The sequence below is a fragment of the Heterodontus francisci genome, chromosome 8 (genome assembly GCF_036365525.1).
Source record: "Heterodontus francisci isolate sHetFra1 chromosome 8, sHetFra1.hap1, whole genome shotgun sequence".
In the NCBI taxonomy this organism is placed as follows: Eukaryota; Metazoa; Chordata; class Chondrichthyes; order Heterodontiformes; family Heterodontidae; genus Heterodontus; species Heterodontus francisci.
The window spans coordinates 3,216,533-3,231,197 of record NC_090378.1 but is presented as its reverse complement, the minus strand read 5'-3'; positions in this window follow the sequence as shown (position 1 = coordinate 3,231,197).

The following is a 14,665-nucleotide window of genomic DNA, read 5'->3' as shown; positions in this document are numbered from 1 at the left end:
TGTGAGAATGGTAATAGTCAGGTTAGGAGAGGCAGTAGTCAGTGTGAGAATGGTAATAGTCGGGTTAGGAGAGGCAGTAGTCAGGGTGAGAATGATAATAGTCAGGTTAGGAGAGGCAGTAGTCAGTGTGAGAATGGTAATAGTCAGGTTAGGAGAGGCAGTAGTCAATGTGAGAATGGTAATAGTCAGGTAAGGAGAGGCAGTAGTCAGTGTGAGAATGATAATAGTCAGGTTAGGAGAGGCAGTAGTCAGAGTGAGAATGATAATAGTCAGGTTAGGAGAGGCAGTAGTCAGTGTGAGAATGGTAATAGTCAGGTAAGGAGAGGCAGTAGTCAGTGTGAGAATGATAATAGTCAGGTTAGGAGAGGCAGTAGTCAGAGTGAGAATGATAATAGTCAGGTTAGGAGAGGCAGTAGTCAGTGTGAGAATGGTAATAGTCAGGTTAGGAGAGGCAGTAGTCAGTGTGAGAATGGTAATAGTCAGGTTAGGAGAGGCAGTAGTCAGTGTGAGAATGGTAATAGTCAGGTTAGGAGAGGCAGTAGTCAGTGTGAGAATGGTAATAGTCGGGTTAGGAGAGGCAGTAGTCAGGGTGAGAATGATAATAGTCAGGTTAGGAGAGGCAGTAGTCAGTGTGAGAATGGTAATAGTCAGGTTAGGAGAGGCAGTAGTCAGTGTGAGAATGGTAATAGTCAGGTAAGGAGAGGCAGTAGTCAGTGTGAGAATGATAATAGTCAGGTTAGGAGAGGCAGTAGTCAGAGTGAGAATGATAATAGTCAGGTTAGGAGAGGCAGTAGTCAGTGTGAGAATGGTAATAGTCAGGTTAGGAGAGGCAGTAGTCAGTGTGAGAATGATAATAGTCAGGTTAGGAGAGGCAGTAGTCAGTGTGAGAATGGTAATAGTCAGGTTAGGAGAGGCAGTAGTCAGTGTGAGAATGGTAATAGTCAGGTTAGGAGAGGCAGTAGTCAGTGTGAGAATGGTAATAGTCAGGTTAGGAGAGGCAGTAGTCAGTGTGAGAATGGTAATAGTCAGGTTAGGAGATGCAGTAGTCAATGTGAGAATGGTAATAGTCAGGTTAGGAGAGGCAGTAGTCAGTGTGAGAATGGTAATAGTCAGGTTAGGAGAGGCAGTAGTCAGTGTGAGAATGATAATAGTCAGGTTAGGAGAGGCAGTAGTCAGTTTGAGAATGGTAATAGTCAGGTTAGGAGAGGCAGTAGTCAGTGTGAGAATGGTAATAGTCAGGTTAGGAGAGGCAGTAGTCAGTGTGAGAATGGTAATAGTCAGGTTAGGAGAATCAGTAGTCAGTGTGAGAATGGTATTAGTCAGGTTAGGAGAGGCAGTAGTCAGTGTGAGAATGGTATGAGTCAGGTTAGGAGAGGCAGTAGTCAGTGTGAGAATGGTAATAGTCAGGTTAGGAGAGGCAGTAGTCAGTCTGAGAATGGTAATAGTCAGGTTAGGAGAGGCAGTAGTCAGTCTGAGAATGGTAATAGTCGGGTTAGGAGAGGCAGTAGTCAGTGTGAGAATGGTAATAGTCAGGTTAGGAGAGGCAGTAGTCAGTGTGAGAATGGTAATAGTCAGGTTAGGAGAGGCAGTAGTCAGTGTGAGAATGGTAATAGTCAGGTTAGGAGAGGCAGTAGTCAGTGTGAGAATGGTAATAGTCAGGTTAGGAGAGGCAGTAGTCAGTGTGAGAATGGTAATAGTCGGGTTAGGAGAGGCAGTAGTCAGGGTGAGAATGATAATAGTCAGGTTAGGAGAGGCAGTAGTCAGTGTGAGAATGGTAATAGTCGGGTTAGGAGAGGCAGTAGTCAGGGTGAGAATGATAATAGTCAGGTTAGGAGAGGCAGTAGTCAGTGTGAGAATGGTAATAGTCAGGTTAGGAGAGGCAGTAGTCAGTGTGAGAATGGTATGTCAGGTTAGGAGAGGCAGTAGTCAGTGTGAGAATGGTAATAGTCAGGTTAGGAGAGGCAGTAGTCAGTGTGAGAATGGTAATAGTCAGGTTAGTAGAGGCAGTAGTCAGTGTGAGAAAGATAATAGTCAGGTTAGGAGAGGCAGTAGTCAGTGTGAGAATGATAATAGTCAGGTTAGGAGAGGCAGTAGTCAGTGTGAGAATGGTAATAGTCAGTAAGGAGAGGCAGTAGTCAGAGTCAGAATGATAATAGTCAGGTTAGGAGAGGCAGTAGTCAGTGTGAGAATGGTAATAGTCAGGTTAGGAGAGGCAGTAGTCAGTGTGAGAATGGTAATAGTCAGGTAAGGAGAGGCAATAGTCAGTGTGAGAATGGTAATAGTCAGGTAAGGAGAGGCAGTAGTCAGTGTGAGAATGATAATAGTCAGGTTAGGAGAGGCAGTAGTCAGTGTGAGAATGGTAATAGTCAGGTAAGGAGAGGCAGTAGTCAGTGTGAGAATGATAATAGTCAGGTTAGGAGAGGCAGTAGTCAGAGTGAGAATGATAATAGTCAGGATATGAGAGGCAGTAGTCAGTGTGAGAATGGTAATAGTCAGGTTAGGAGAGGCAGTAGTCAGGGTGAGAATGGTAATAGTCAGGTTAGGAGAGGCAGTAGTCAGTGTGAGAATGGTAATAGTCAGGTTAGGAGAGGCAGTAGTCAGTGTGAGAATGGTAATAGTCAGGTTAGGAGAGGCAGTAGTCAGGGTGAGAATGGTAATAGTCAGGTTAGGAGAGGCAGTAGTCAGTGTGAGAATGGTAATAGTCAGGTTAGGAGAGGCAGTAGTCAGTGTGAGAATGGTAATAGTAAGGTAAGGAGAGGCAGTAGTCAGTGTGAGAATGGTAATAGTCAGGTAAGGAGAGGCAGTAGTCAGTGTGAGAATGGTAATAGTCAGGTAAGGAGAGGCAGTAGTCAGTGTGAGAATGGTAATAGTCAGGTTAGGAGAGGCAGTAGTCAGTGTGAGAATGGTAATAGTCAGGTAAGGAGAGGCAGTAGTCAGTGTGAGAATGGTAATAGTCAGGTTAGGAGAGGCAGTAGTCAGTGTGAGAATGGTAATAGTCAGGTTAGGAGAGGCAGTAGTCAGTGTGAGAATGGTAATAGTCAGGTTAGGAGAGGCAGTAGTCAGTGTGAGAATGGTAATAGTCAGGTAAGGAGAGGCAGTAGTCAGTGTGAGAATGATAATAGTCAGGTTAGGAGAGGCAGTAGTCAGAGTGAGAATGATAATAGTCAGGTTAGGAGAGGCAGTAGTCAGTGTGAGAATGGTAATAGTCAGGTTAGGAGAGGCAGTAGTCAGTGTGAGAATGATAATAGTCAGGTTAGGAGAGGCAGTAGTCAGTGTGAGAATGGTAATAGTCAGGTTAGGAGAGGCAGTAGTCAGTGTGAGAATGGTAATAGTCAGGTTAGGAGAGGCAGTAGTCAGTGTGAGAATGATAATAGTCAGGTTAGGAGAGGCAGTAGTCAGTGTGAGAATGGTAATAGTCGGGTTAGGAGAGGCAGGAGTCAGTGTGAGAATGGTAATAGTCAGGTTAGGAGAGGCAGTAGTCAGGGTGAGAATGATAATAGTCAGGTTAGGAGAGGCAGTAGTCAGTGTGAGAATGGTAATAGTCAGGTTAGGAGAGGCAGTAGTCAGTGTGAGAATGGTAATAGTCAGGTTAGGAGAGGCAGTAGTCAGTGTGAGAATGATAATAGTCGGGTTAGGAGAGGCAGTAGTCAGTGTGAGAATGGTAATAGTCAGGATAGGAGAGGCAGTAGTCAGGGTGAGAATGGTAATAGTCAGGTTAGGAGAGGCAGTAGTCAGTGTGAGAATGGTAATAGTCAGGTTAGGAGAGGCAGTAGTCAGTGTGAGAATGATAATAGTCAGGTTAGGAGAGGCAGTAGTCTGTGTGAGAATGGTAATAGTCAGGTTAGGAGAGGCAGTAGTCAGTGTGAGAATGGTAATAGTCAGGTTAGGAGAGGCAGTAGTCAGTGTGAGAATGGTAATAGTCAGGTTAGGAGAGGCAGTAGTCAGTGTGAGAATGGTAATAGTCAGGTTAGGAGAGGCAGTAGTCAGTGTGAGAATGGTAATAGTCGGGTTAGGAGAGGCAGTAGTCAGTGTGAGAATGGTAATAGTCAGGTTAGGAGAGGCAGTAGTCAGTGTGAGAAGGGTAATAGTCAGGTTAGGAGAGGCAGTAGTCAGTGTGAGAATGGTAATAGTCAGGTTAGGAGAGGCAGTAGTCAGTGTGAGAATGGTAATAGTCAGGTTAGGAGAGGCAGTAGTCAGTGTGAGAATGGTATTAGTCAGGTTAGGATAGGCAGTAGTCAGTGTGAGAATGGTATGAGTCAGGTTAGGAGAGGCAGTAGTCAGTGTGAGAATGGTAATAGTCAGGTTAGGAGAGGCAGTAGTCAGTCTGAGAATGGTAATAGTCAGGTTAGGAGAGGCAGTAGTCAGTCTGAGAATGGTAATAGTCGGGTTAGGAGAGGCAGTAGTCAGTGTGAGAATGGTAATCGTCAGGTTAGGAGAGGCAGTAGTCAGTGTGAGAATGGTAATAGTCAGGTTAGGAGAGGCAGTAGTCAGTGTGAGAATGGTAATAGTCAGGTTAGGAGAGGCAGTAGTCAGTGTGAGAATGGTAATTGTCAGGTTAGGAGAGGCAGTAGTCAGTGTGAGAATGGTAATAGTCGGGTTAGGAGAGGCAGTAGTCAGGGTGAGAATGATAATAGTCAGGTTAGGAGAGGCAGTAGTCAGTGTGAGAATGGTAATAGTCGGGTTAGGAGAGGCAGTAGTCAGGGTGAGAATGATAATAGTCAGGTTAGGAGAGGCAGTAGTCAGTGTGAGAATGGTAATAGTCAGGTTAGGAGAGGCAGTAGTCAGTGTGAGAATGGTAAGTCAGGTTAGGAGAGGCAGTAGTCAGTGTGAGAATGGTAATAGTCAGGTTAGGAGAGGCAGTAGTCAGGGTGAGAATGGTAATAGTCAGGTAAGGAGAGGCAGTAGTCAGAGTGAGAATGATAATAGTCAGGTTAGGAGAGGCAGTAGTCAGTGTGAGAATGTTAATAGTCAGGTTAGGAGAGGCAGTAGTCAGTGTGAGAATGGTAATAGTCAGGGAAGGAGAGGCAGTAGTCAGTGTGAGAATGGTAATAGTCAGGTAAGGAGAGGCAGTAGTCAGTGTGAGAATGATAATAGTCAGGTTAGGAGAGGCAGTAGTCAGTGTGAGAATGGTAATAGTCAGGTAAGGAGAGGCAGTAGTCAGTGTGAGAATGATAATAGTCAGGTTAGGAGAGGCAGTAGTCAGAGTGAGAATGATAATAGTCAGGTTAGGAGAGGCAGTAGTCAGTGTGAGAATGGCAATAGTCAGGTTAGGAGAGGCAGTAGTCAGTGTGAGAATGGTAATAGTCAGGTTAGGAGAGGCAGTAGTCAGGGTGAGAATGGTAATAGTCAGGTTAGGAGAGGCAGTAGTCAGTGTGAGAATGGTAATAGTCAGGTTAGGAGAGGCAGTAGTCAGTGTGAGAATGGTAATAGTCAGGTTAGGAGAGGCAGTAGTCAGGGTGAGAATGGTAATAGTCAGGTTAGGAGAGGCAGTAGTCAGTGTGAGAATGGTAATAGTCAGGTTAGGAGAGGCAGTAGTCAGTGTGAGAATGGTAATAGTAAGGTAAGGAGAGGCAGTAGTCAGTGTGAGAATGATAATAGTCAGGTTAGGAGAGGCAGTAGTCAGTGTGAGAATGGTAATAGTCAGGTTAGGAGAGGCAGTAGTCAGTGTGAGAATGGTAATAGTCAGGTTAGGAGAGGCAGTAGTCAGTGTGAGAATGGTAATAGTCAGGTTAGGAGAGGCAGTAGTCAGTGTGAGAATGGTAATAGTCAGGTTAGGAGAGGCAGTAGTCAGTGTGAGAATGGTAATAGTCAGGTTAGGAGAGGCAGTAGTCAGTGTGAGAATGGTAATAGTCAGGTTAGGAGAGGCAGTAGTCAGTGTGAGAATGGTAATAGTCAGGTTAGTAGAGGCAGTAGTCAGTGTGAGAATGGTAATAGTCAGGTTAGGAGAGGCAGTAGTCAGTGTGAGAATGGTAATAGTCAGGTTAGGAGAGGCAGTAGTCAGTGTGAGAATGGTAATAGTCAGGTTAGGAGAGGCAGTAGTCAATGTGAGAATGGTAATAGTCAGGTTAGGAGAGGCAGTAGTCAGTGTGAGAATGGTAATAGTCAGGTTAGGAGAGGCAGTAGTCAATGTGAGAATGGTAATTGTCAGGTTAGGAGAGGCAGTAGTCAGTGTGAGAATGGTAATAGTCAGGATAGGAGAGGCAGTAGTCAGTGTGAGAATGGTAATAGTCAGGTTAGGAGAGGCAGTAGTCAGTGTGAGAATGGTAATAGTCAGGTTAGGAGAGGCAGTAGTCAGGGTGAGAATGGTAATAGTCAGGTTAGGAGAGGCAGTAGTCAGGGTGAGAATGGTAATAGTCAGGTTAGGAGAGGCAGTAGTCAGTGTGAGAATGGTAATAGTCGGGTTAGGAGAGGCAGTAGTCAGTGTGAGAATGGTAATAGTCAGGTTAGGAGAGGCAGTAGTCAGTGTGAGAATGGTAATAGTCAGGATAGGAGAGGCAGTAGTCAGTGTGAGAATGGTAATAGTCAGGTTAGGAGAGGCAGTAGTCAGTGTGAGAATGGTAATAGTCAGGTTAGGAGAGGCAGTAGTCAGTGTGAGAATGGTAATAGTCGGGTTAGGAGAGGCAGTAGTCAGTGCGAGAATGGTAATAGTCGGGTTAGGAGAGGCAGTAGTCAGGGTGAGAATGGTAATAGTCAGTTTAGGAGAGGCAGTAGTCAGTGTGAGAATGGTAATAGTCAGGTTAGGAGAGGCAGTAGTCAGTGTGATAATGGTAATAGTCGGGTTAGGAGAGGCAGTAGTCAGTGTGAGAATGGTATGAGTCAGGTTAGGAGAGGCAGTAGTCAGTGTGAGAATGGTAGTAGTCGGGTTAGGAGAGGCAGTAGTCAGTGTGAGAATGGTAATAGTCGGGTTAGGAGAGGCAGTAGTCAGTGTGAGAATGGTAATAGTCAGGTTAGGAGAGGCAGTAGTCAGTGTGAGAATGATAATAGTCAGGTTAGGAGAGGCAGTAGTCAGTGTGAGAATGGTAATAGTCGGGTTAGGAGAGGCAGTAGTCAGTGTGAGAATGGCAATAGTCAGGTTAGGTGAGGCAGTAGTCAGGGTGAGAATGGTAATAGTCGGGTTAGGAGAGGCAGTAGTCAGTGTGAGAATGGCAATAGTCAGGTTAGGAGAGGCAGTAGTCAGTGTGAGAATGGTAATAGTCAGGTTAGGAGAGGCAGTAGTCAGTGTGAGAATGGTAATAGTCAGGTTAGGAGATGCAGTAGTCAATGTGAGAATGGTAATAGTCAGGTTAGGAGAGGCAGTAGTCAGTGTGAGAATGGTAATAGTCAGGTTAGGAGAGGCAGTAGTCAATGTGAGAATGGTAATTGTCAGGTTAGGAGAGGCAGTAGTCAGTGTGAGAATGGTAATAGTCAGGATAGGAGAGGCAGTAGTCAGTGTGAGAATGGTAATAGTCAGGTTAGGAGAGGCAGTAGTCAGTGTGAGAATGGTAATAGTCAGGTTAGGAGAGGCAGTAGTCAGGGTGAGAATGGTAATAGTCAGGTTAGGAGAGGCAGTAGTCAGGGTGAGAATGGTAATAGTCAGGTTAGGAGAGGCAGTAGTCAGTGTGAGAATGGTAATAGTCGGGTTAGGAGAGGCAGTAGTCAGTGTGAGAATGGTAATAGTCAGGATAGGAGAGGCAGTAGTCAGTGTGAGAATGGTAATAGTCAGGTTAGGAGAGGCAGTAGTCAGTGTGAGAATGGTAATAGTCAGGTTAGGAGAGGCAGTAGTCAGTGTGAGAATGGTAATAGTCGGGTTAGGAGAGGCAGTAGTCAGTGTGAGAATGGTAATAGTCGGGTTAGGAGAGGCAGTAGTCAGGGTGAGAATGGTAATAGTCAGTTTAGGAGAGGCAGTAGTCAGTGTGAGAATGGTAATAGTCAGGTTAGGAGAGGCAGTAGTCAGTGTGATAATGGTAATAGTCGGGTTAGGAGAGGCAGTAGTCAGTGTGAGAATGGTATGAGTCAGGTTAGGAGAGGCAGTAGTCAGTGTGAGAATGGTAGTAGTCGGGTTAGGAGAGGCAGTAGTCAGTGTGAGAATGGTAATAGTCGGGTTAGGAGAGGCAGTAGTCAGTGTGAGAATGGTAATAGTCAGGTTAGGAGAGGCAGTAGTCAGTGTGAGAATGATAATAGTCAGGTTAGGAGAGGCAGCAGTCAGTGTGAGTATGATAATAGTCGGGTTAGGAGAGGCAGTAGTCAGTGTGAGAATGGTAATAGTCAGGTTGGGAGAGGCAGTAGTCAGTGTGAGAATGGTAATAGTCAGGTTAGGAGAGGCAGTAGTCAGTGTGAGAATGGTAATAGTCAGGTTAGGAGAGGCAGTAGTCAGTGTGAGAATGGTAATAGTCAGGTTAGGAGAGGCAGTAGTCAGTGTGAGAATGGTAATAGTCAGGTTGGGAGAGGCAGTAGTCAGTGTGAGAATGGTAATAGTCAGGTTGGGAGAGGCAGTAGTCAGTGTTAGAATGGCAATAGTCAGGTTAGGAGAGGCAGTAGTCAGTGTGAGAATGATAATAGTCAGGTTAGGAGAGGCAGTAGTCAGGGTGAGAATGGTAATAGTCAGGTTAGGAGAGGCAGTAGTCAGTGTGAGAATGGTAATAGTCAGGTTGGGAGAGGCAGTAGTCAGTGTGAGTATGATAATAGTCAGGTTAGGAGAGGCAGTAGTCAGTGTGAGAATGATAATAGTCAGGTTAGGAGAGGCAGTAGTCAGTGTGAGAATGATAATAGTCAGGTTAGGAGAGGCAGTAGTCAGTGTGAGAATGATAATAGTCAGGTTAGGAGAGGCAGTAGTCAGTGTGAGAATGATAATAGTCAGGTGAGGAGAGGCAGTAAAAAGTGTGAGAATGGTAATAGTCAGGTTAGGAGAGGCAGTAAAAAGTGTGAGAATGGTAATAGTCAGGTTAGGAGAGGCAGTAAAAAGTGTGAGAATGGTAATAGTCAGCTTAGGAGAGGCAGAAAAAAGTGTGAGAATGGTAATAGTCAGGTTAGGAGAGGCAGTAGTCAGTGTGAGAATGGTAATAGTCAAGTTAGGAGAGGCAGTAGTCAGTGTGAGAATGGCAATAGTCAGGTGAGGAGAGGCAGTAGTCAGTGTGAGAATGGTAATAGTCAGGTTAGGAGAGGCAGTAGTCAGTGTGAGAATGGTAATAGTCAGGTTAGGAGAGGCAGTAAAAAGTGTGAGAATGGTAATAGTCAGGTTAGGAGAGGCAGTAGTCAGTGTGAGAATGGTAATAGTCAAGTTAGGAAAGGCAGTAGTCAGTGTGAGAATGGCAATAGTCAGGTTAGGAGAGGCAGTAGTCAGTGTGAGAATGGTAATAGTCAGGTTAGGAGAGGCAGTAGTCAGTGTGAGAATGGTAATAGTCAGGTTAGGAGAGGCAGTAAAAAGTGTGAGAATGGTAATAGTCAGGTTAGGAGAGGCAGTAAAAATTGTGAGAATGGTAATAGTCAGGTTAGGAGAGGCAGTAGTCAGTGTGAGAATGGTAATAGTCAGGTTAGGAGAGGCAGTAAAAAGTGTGAGAATGGTAATAGTCAGGTTAGGAGAGGCAGTAAAAATTGTGAGAATGGTAATAGTCAGGTTAGGAGAGGCAGTAGTCAGTGTGAGAATGGCAATAGTCAGGTTAGGACAGGCAGTAGTCAGTGTGAGAATGGTAAGTCAGGTTAGGAGAGGCAGTAGTCAGTGTGAGAATGGTAATAGTCAAGTTAGGAGAGGCAGTAGTCAGTGTGAGAATGGCAATAGTCAGGTTAGGAGAGGCAGTAGTCAGTGTGAGAATGGCAATAGTCAGGTTAGGAGAGGCAGTAGTCAGTGTGAGAATGGTAATAGTCAGGTTAGGAGAGGCAGTAGTCAGTGTGAGAATGATAATAGTCAGGTTAGGAGAGGCAGTAGTCAGTGTGAGAATGATAATAGTCAGGTTAGGAGAGGCAGTAGTCAGTGTGAGAATGGCAATAGTCGGGTTAGGAGAGGCAGTAGTCAGTGTGAGAATGGAAACAGTCAGGTTAGGAGAGGCAGTAGTCAGTGTGAGAATGGTAATAGTCAGGTTAGGAGAGGCAGTAGTCAGTGTGAGAGTGATAATAGTCAGGTTAGGAGAGGCAGTAGTCAGTGTGAGAATGGAAACAGTCAGGTTAGGAGAGGCAGTAGTCAGTGTGAGAATGGTAATAGTCAGGTTAGGAGAGGCAGTAGTCAGTGTGAGAATGGTAATAGTCAGGTTAGGAGAGGCAGTAGTCAGTGTGAGAATGGTAATAGTCAGGTTAGGAGAGGCAGTAGTCAGTGTGAGAATGGTAATAGTCAGGTTAGGAGAGGCAGTAGTCAGTGTGAGAATGGTAATAGTCAGGTTGGGAGAGGCAGTAGTCAGTGTGAGAATGGTAATAGTCAGGTTGGGAGAGGCAGTAGTCAGTGTTAGAATGGCAATAGTCAGGTTAGGAGAGGCAGTAGTCAGTGTGAGAATGATAATAGTCAGGTTAGGAGAGGCAGTAGTCAGGGTGAGAATGGTAATAGTCAGGTTAGGAGAGGCAGTAGTCAGTGTGAGAATGGTAATAGTCAGGTTGGGAGAGGCAGTAGTCAGTGTGAGTATGATAATAGTCAGGTTAGGAGAGGCAGTAGTCAGTGTGAGAATGATAATAGTCAGGTTAGGAGAGGCAGTAGTCAGTGTGAGAATGATAATAGTCAGGTTAGGAGAGGCAGTAGTCAGTGTGAGAATGATAATAGTCAGGTTAGGAGAGGCAGTAGTCAGTGTGAGAATGATAATAGTCAGGTGAGGAGAGGCAGTAAAAAGTGTGAGAATGGTAATAGTCAGGTTAGGAGAGGCAGTAAAAAGTGTGAGAATGGTAATAGTCAGGTTAGGAGAGGCAGTAAAAAGTGTGAGAATGGTAATAGTCATCTTAGGAGAGGCAGTAAAAAGTGTGAGAATGGTAATAGTCAGGTTAGGAGAGGCAGTAGTCAGTGTGAGAATGGTAATAGTCAGGTTAGGAGAGGCAGTAGTCAGGGTGAGAATGGCAATAGTCAGGTTAGGAGAGGCAGTAGTCAGGGTGAGAATGGAAACAATCAGGTTAGGAGAGGCAGTAGTCAGTGTGAGAATGGTAATAGTCAGGTTAGGAGAGGCAGTAGTCAGTGTGAGAATGATAATAGTCAGGTTAGGAGAGGCAGTAGTCAGTGTGAGAATGATAATAGTCAGGTTAGGAGAGGCAGTAGTCAGTGTGAGAATGGCAATAGTCGGGTTGGAGAGGCAGTAGTCAGGGTGAGAATGGAAACAGTCAGGTTAGGAGAGGCAGTAGTCAGTGTGAGAATGGTAATAGTCAGGTTAGGAGAGGCAGTAGTCAGGGTGAGAATGGCAATAGTCAGGTTAGGAGAGGCAGTAGTCAGGGTGAGAATGGCAATAGTCAGGTTAGGAGAGGCAGTAGTCAGTGTGAGAATGGTAATAGTCAGGTTAGGAGAGGCAGTAGTCAGGGTGAGAATGGCAATAGTCATGTTAGGAGAGGCAGTAGTCAGTGTGAGAATGATAATAGTCAGGTTAGGAGAGGCAGTAGTCAGTGTGAGAATAGTAATAGTCAGGTTAGGAGAGGCAGTAGTCAGTGTGAGAATGATAATAGTCAGGTTAGGAGAGGCAGTAGTCAGTGTGAGAATGATAATAGTCAGGTTAGGAGAGGCAGTAGTCAGTGTGAGAATAGTAATCGTCAGGTTAGGAGAGGCAGTAGTCAGTGTGAGAATGATAATAGTCAGGTTAGGAGAGGCAGTAGTCAGTGTGAGAATAGTAATAGTCAGGTTAGGAGAGGCAGTAGTCAGTGTGAGAATGATAATAGTCAGGTTAGGAGAGGCAGTAGTCAGTGTGAGAATGATAATAGTCAGGTTAGGAGAGGCAGTAGTCAGTGTGAGAATAGTAATAGTCAGGTTAGGAGAGGCAGTAGTCAATGTGAGAATGATAATAGTCAGGTTAGGAGAGGCAGTAGTCAGGGTGAGAATGGCAATAGTCAGGTTAGGAGAGGCAGTAGTCAGTGTGAGAATGATAATAGTCAGGTTAGGAGAGGCAATAGTCAGTGTGAGAATAGTAATAGTCAGGTTAGGAGAGGCAGTAGTCAGTGTGAGACTAGTAATAGTCAGGTTAGGAGAGGCAGTAGTCAGTGTGAGAATGATAATAGTCAGGTTAGGAGAGGCAGTAGTCAGGGTGAGAATGGCAATAGTCAGGTTAGGAGAGGCAGTAGTCAATGTGAGAATGATAATAGTCAGGTTAGGAGAGGCAGTAGTCAGTGTGAGAATAGTAATAGTCAGGTTAGGAGTGGCAGTAGTCAGTGTGAGAATGACAATAGTCAGGTTAGGAGAGGCAGCAGTCAGGGTGAGAATGGCAATAGTCAGGTTAGGAGAGGCAGTAGTCAGTGTGAGAATGATAATAGTCAGGTTAGGAGAGGCAGTAGTCAGTGTGAGAATGGTAATAGTCAGGTTAGGAGAGGCAGTAGTCAGTGTGAGAATGGTAATAGTCAGGTTAGGAGAGGCAGTAGTCAGTGTGAGAATGATAATAGTCAGGTTAGGAGAGGCAGTAGTCAGTGTGAGAATAGTAATAGTCAGGTTAGGAGAGGCAGTAGTCAGTGTGAGAATGGTAATAGTCAGGTTAGGAGAGGCAGTAGTCAGTGTGAGAATGATAATAGTCAGGTTAGGAGAGGCAGTAGTCAGTGTGAGAATGGTAATAGTCAGGTTAGGAGAGGCAGTAGTCAGTGTGAGAATGGTAATAGTCAGGTTAGGAGAGGCAGTAGTCAGTGTGAGAATGGTAATAGTCAGGTTAGGAGAGGCAGTAGTCAGTGTGAGAATGATAATAGTCAGGTTAGGAGAGGCAGTAGTCAGTGTGAGAATGGTAATAGTCAGGTTGGCAGAGGCAGTAGTCAGTGTGAGAATGGTAATAGTCAGGTTAGGAGAGGCAGTAGTCAGTGTGAGAATGGTAATAGTCAGGTTAGGAGAGGCAGTAGTCAGTGTGAGAATAGTAATAGTCAGGTTAGGAGAGGCAGTAGTCAGTGTGAGAATGGTAATAGTCAGGTTAGGAGAGGCAGTAGTCAGTGTGAGAATGGTAATAGTCAGGTTAGGAGAGGCAGTAGTCAGTGTGAGAATGGTAATAGTCAGGTTAGGAGAGGCAGTAGTCAGTGTGAGAATGGCAATAGTCAGGTTAGGAGAGGCAGTAGTCAGTGTGAGAATGGTAATAGTCAGGTTAGGAGAGGCAGTCGTCAGTGTGAGAATGGTAATAGTCAGGTTAGGAGAGGCAGTCGTCAGTGTGAGAATGGTAATAGTCAGGTTAGGAGAGGCAGTAGTCAGTGTGAGAATGGTAATAGTCAGGTTAGGAGAGGCAGTAGTCAGTGTGAGAATGGCAATAGTCAGGTTAGGAGAGGCAGTAGTCAGTGTGAGAATGGTAATAGTCAGGTTAGGAGAGGCAGTCGTCAGTGTGAGAATGGTAATAGTCAGGTTAGGAGAGGCAGTAGTCAGTGTGAGAATGGTAATAGTCAGGTTAGGAGAGGCAGTAGTCAGTGTGAGAATGGTAATAGTCAGGTTAGGAGAGGCAGTAGTCAGTGTGAGAATGGCAATAGTCAGGTTAGGAGAGGCAGTAGTCAGTGTGAGAATGGTAATAGTCAGGTTAGGAGAGGCAGTAGTCAGTGTGAGAATGGTAATAGTCAGGTTGGGAGAGGCAGTAGTCAGTGTGAGAATAGTAATAGTCAGGTTAGGAGAGGCAGTAGTCAGTGTGAGAATGGTAATAGTCAGGTTAGGAGAGGCAGTAGTCAGTGTGAGAATGGTAATAGTCAGGTTAGGAGAGGCAGTAGTCAGTGTGAGAATGGTAATAGTCAGGTTAGGAGAGGCAGTAGTCAGTGTGAGAATGGCAATAGTCAGGTTAGGAGAGGCAGTAGTCAGTGTGAGAATGGTAATAGTCAGTTTAGGAGAGGCAGTAGTCAGTGTGAGAATGATAATAGTCAGGTTAGGAGAGGCAGTAGTCAGTGTGAGAATGGTCATAGTCAGGTTAGGAGAGGCAGTAGTCAGTGTGAGAATGGTAATAGTCAGGTTAGGAGAGGCAGTAGTCAGTGTGAGAATGGTAATAGTCAGGTTAGGAGAGGCAGTAGTCAGTGTGAGAATGGCATTAGTCAGGTTAGGAGAGGCAGTAGTCAGTGTGAGAATGGTAATAGTCAGGTTAGGAGAGGCAGTAGTCAGTGTGAGAATAGTAATAGTCAGGTTAGGAGAGGCAGTAGTCAGTGTGAGAATGGTAATAGTCGGGTTAGGAGAGGCAGTAGTCAGTGTGAGAATGGTAATAGTCAGGTTAGGAGAGGCAGTAGTCAGTGTGAGAATGGCAATAGTCGGGTTAGGATAGGCAGTAGTCAGTGTGAGAATGATAATAGTCAGGTTAGGAGAGGCAGTAGTCAGTGTGAGAATGATAATTGTCAGGTTAGGAGAGGCAGTAGTCTGTGTGAGAATGGTAATAGTCAGGTTAGGAGAGGCAGTAGTCAGTGTGAGAATGATAATTGTCAGGTTAGGAGAGGCAGTAGTCTGTGTGAGAATGGTAATTGTCAGGTTAGGAGAGGCAGTAGTCAGTGTGAGAATGATAATAGTCAGGTTAGGAGAAGCAGTCGTCAGGGTGAGAATGGTAATAGTCAGGTTAGGAGAAGCAGTCGTCAGGGTGAGAATGGTAAT